The following is a 3,840-nucleotide window of genomic DNA, read 5'->3' as shown; positions in this document are numbered from 1 at the left end:
AGTTTTCAGCAATAGCAACAACAAGAAGTGAAGCCACAGGCATACAAAGAAATAGGGAAGCAGGACCCACCCACAGGGAAACACGCCAACAGAGACTGTCCCCAAGGAGGGCTGGATGGAAATGCACGGAGAGCTTAGAACAACTCCTAAAGATGCCAGAGAGCTGCAAGACGCTACAGAGGTGCAAAGGAGGACAGTGTCTGAACAAGATGATATAGCCATAGACTGAAACCTAAAAATAAGCCACAAAGAAATTCCAGAGCTGAGAAGTACAACATAAAACAATTTAAAACAGAGGCACTCAACGGCGGGACTGAGTTGGCAGAGAAAAAAGAATCAGTGAACTCGAACACAGGCTGATTGAAACTACCGAGTCTAATGAACAGAAGAAAAAGGCTGAAGAAAAGTCAAGGGAGCCCGAGCGCCCGTGGGGTATCATCAGCCTGAGCAACAAGTGTGCGGAGGGAGTCCCACACCGAGAAGAGAAAGAAAAGGGAAGGGAGAGTGTTTGAAGACGCACGGGAGAAAAGTTATCAGATTTGAGGAAACACACGATTATAAACATCCAGGGAGCTCAACAGACTTCATGTAGGATGGGCTCAGACATACCCGCATTGAGACATCCTGTAATCAAATGGTGGAAAGACAGAGAGAATCTTTAAAGTAGCAAGAAAAGTGACTTGTCAGGTACAAGGCATCGTCAATCAGATTACCGGGACATTTCTTAGCAGAAGCTTTGAAGTATATCAGAAGGCAGTAGCTGATATATTTAAAGTGCTAAAAAATTGTCAACCAAGATTCCTAAAGGGAATTCTGTAGGCTGAAAGGAGAGTAGCTCAAAACTGTATAAAGAAATAAGTAGCCCAGTAAAAGGAAATAAAGGGACAATTATGAAAGTTATTAATAGTGTTATTGTAACTTTCTATTGTAACTCCACATTTTGCTTTCTCTATTATTTAAGAGATGAATACATTTAAAAAATTATGAATATATGCTTTTGGATACACAGTGTACAAAGATGTACATCAAAATTGAAAAAGGCTAAGTACAAAGCTGTAAATTAGCAGTTTGTGTATGTTATTGAAGTTAATCTAGTATAAATTCAATTAGAATGATATAATTTCATGAAGTTAAATGTAGTCCCTGTGAAAACAACAAAAAATACTTACAATATACACAAAAGGAAATGAGAAGGGAATTAAAATATTTCACTACAATAAATCAGCTAAACACAAAGGAAGGCAGTAAGAGAGGAAATGAGGGACAAAAATGCTACTCCCCCCAAACACACACAAACAACAAAATAGCAATAGCAAGTACCTCCCTATCAGTAATTACTTTAACTGTAAATTGATTAAACTCACCAGTCAAAAGACATAGATTGGCTGAATATATTTTTTAAAAAAAACTCTATGTTTTCTATAATAAACTTGCCTTAGAGCTAAGGACACATCCAGCCAAGTTAAAGGTGAAAGGACAGAAAAAAATGTCATGCAAATAGTAACCGAAACAGAGGAGAAGGACTAAATAGATGCTGAATCAAAAGACAGGTGACAAGGAAGGTCCTATATTAATAAAACGTTCAATGCAGCAAAAAGATACAACAATTATAGACTCTTACACACATAACAACAGACTATCAAAATAATTAAAGCAAAAATTGACAGAACTAAAGCCAGGAATAGGTAGTTCTACAATACTAGAGAAGTTAACTATTGTTCAGTGGGTACAGAGTTTCAGTTTGCAAGCTAAAAATAGTTCTGGAGATGGATGATGGCTAACAAATATATAAATGCAATTATGTAACATATATACATAACTATATAACTATATACACATATTATATAACTATATATATATAAAACTATATAACAACTATATAAATGTAAATAATGCCAGCGGAAATACACACTTAAAAAGGGTAAGGATGGCAACTCTTATGTTATATGTACTTTTCCACTGTTAAGAAATTGCAAACAAAAGGCTGGACAGGGGGTGCATGGGAGCAGATTACCAGAATGGCAAGGGAAAAATCCCAGGAAAATGAATGGTCAAGGACCACTTCTTGGATTATGTGCTAGAAGTTATCATTTCCTACGTCAGTGGGTAATCTCCAGACAGCTTTAAGCATGAGAGGGATGGGACTGATCTTGACAAGGAAGAGAGTAGGACCTTTCCAGTCCTTTGGGAAAACCCCACCCAGACTTGCAATGAGTTCTCCACAGGGCTTGTCCCTCCTCTGGATGCTCGCAGAGGCTGCAGTGAGACCTTGGGAAGCACGTAGACTTCCTCAGCAAATGACCAAGGAATCTCCTCTTCCCTGGAAATAAAGCCTCTTGTGAATATCACCAACCTCATGACTTCAGAGAATATGATCTGAGCTACTGCCCACCCAAAGGGAATGCTGGTGTGTATGTGTTCGTGTGTATTCCCTCTTGCAAATTTTTCTTGCATGCTGTTTCTAGAATGCAGTTCACATTTGTAGCAAACAAATAGTTTGAGGGCTTCCCAGATGGCACTAGTGGTAAAGAACCTGCCTCTCAATGCAGGAGACATAAGAGACACAGGTTCCATCCTTGGCTTGAGAAGATTCCCTGAAGGAGGAAATGGCAACCCACTCCAGTTTTCTTGCCTAGAGAATCCCATGGACAGAGGAGCCTGGCAGACTACAGTTGACAGGGTTGCAAAGAATCTGAATGACTGAAGCAACTTAGCACACATGAAGTGTTAAAATATCAAATAACTCCAAAATGCCAATGAAGTAAAACAGTTCTTTAATAAATTTCAAACGTAATGTGTCTGAAACTAAACTTCTGATTTTTCTCCCCAGAAATACTATCAATTCAGTTCAGTCACTCAGTAGTGTTCGATTCTTTGTGACCCCGTGGACTGCAGCACGCCAGGCTTCCCTGTCCACCACCAACTCCCGGAGTTTACACAAACTCATGTCCATCGCATTGGTGATGCCATCCAACTCTCTCATCCTCTGTCGTCCTCTTCTCCTCCTGCCTTCAATCTTTCCCAGCATCAGGGTCTTTTCCAATGAGTCAGTTCTTCCCATCAGGTGGCCAAAGTGTTGGAGTTTCATCATCAGTCCTTCCAATGAATATTCAGGACTGATTTCCTTTAGGATGGATTAGTTGGATCTCCTTGCAGTCCAAGGAACTCTCAAGAGTCTTCTCCAACACCACAGTTCAAAAGGAACAATTCTTCGGCACTCAGCTTTCTTTATTGTCCAAATTTCATATCCATACATGACTACTGGAACAAGCATAGACTTGACTAGATAGACCTTTGTTGGCAAAGTAATGTCTCTGCTTTTTAATATGCTGTCTAAGTTGGGCATAACTTTTCTTCCAAAGAACAAGCGTCTTTTAATTTCATGGCTGCAGTCACCATCTGCAGTGATTTTGGATCCCCCCAAAATAAAGTCCCTTACTGTTTCCATTGTTTCCCCATCTATTTGCAATGAAGTGATGGGGCCGGATGCCATGATCTTAGTTTTCTGAATGCCCCACCTCAGTAACAATTCCAAAAATCCTTGGAGTCATTTCCTACTCCTCTTGTCCTCTGACACCTGTCATTTGAGCCACTAGAAATTGCCATCCATTTGCTGTACCTCCCAAACACGTACGGAACATGACCTATGTCCTCCACCTCCTCTGCTGCCTCAATGGTTCAAGCCACTCTTGTCTTTTCCTTGAAAACATTTCTGCCCCTGCCCAGGTGGTCTCCTTAAGCCCTCGTGAATTCCCCTACAGCCCATTCTGCATGCAGAAGCCAAAGAGATTGTTAAAAAATATAAAGCAGATGAGTTACGATGCCAATGTCTTCTGTTCA

Source organism: Muntiacus reevesi, chromosome 7 (genome assembly GCF_963930625.1).
Source record: "Muntiacus reevesi chromosome 7, mMunRee1.1, whole genome shotgun sequence".
In the NCBI taxonomy this organism is placed as follows: domain Eukaryota; kingdom Metazoa; phylum Chordata; class Mammalia; order Artiodactyla; family Cervidae; genus Muntiacus; species Muntiacus reevesi.
Note: the sequence above shows the minus strand (reverse complement) of the source record.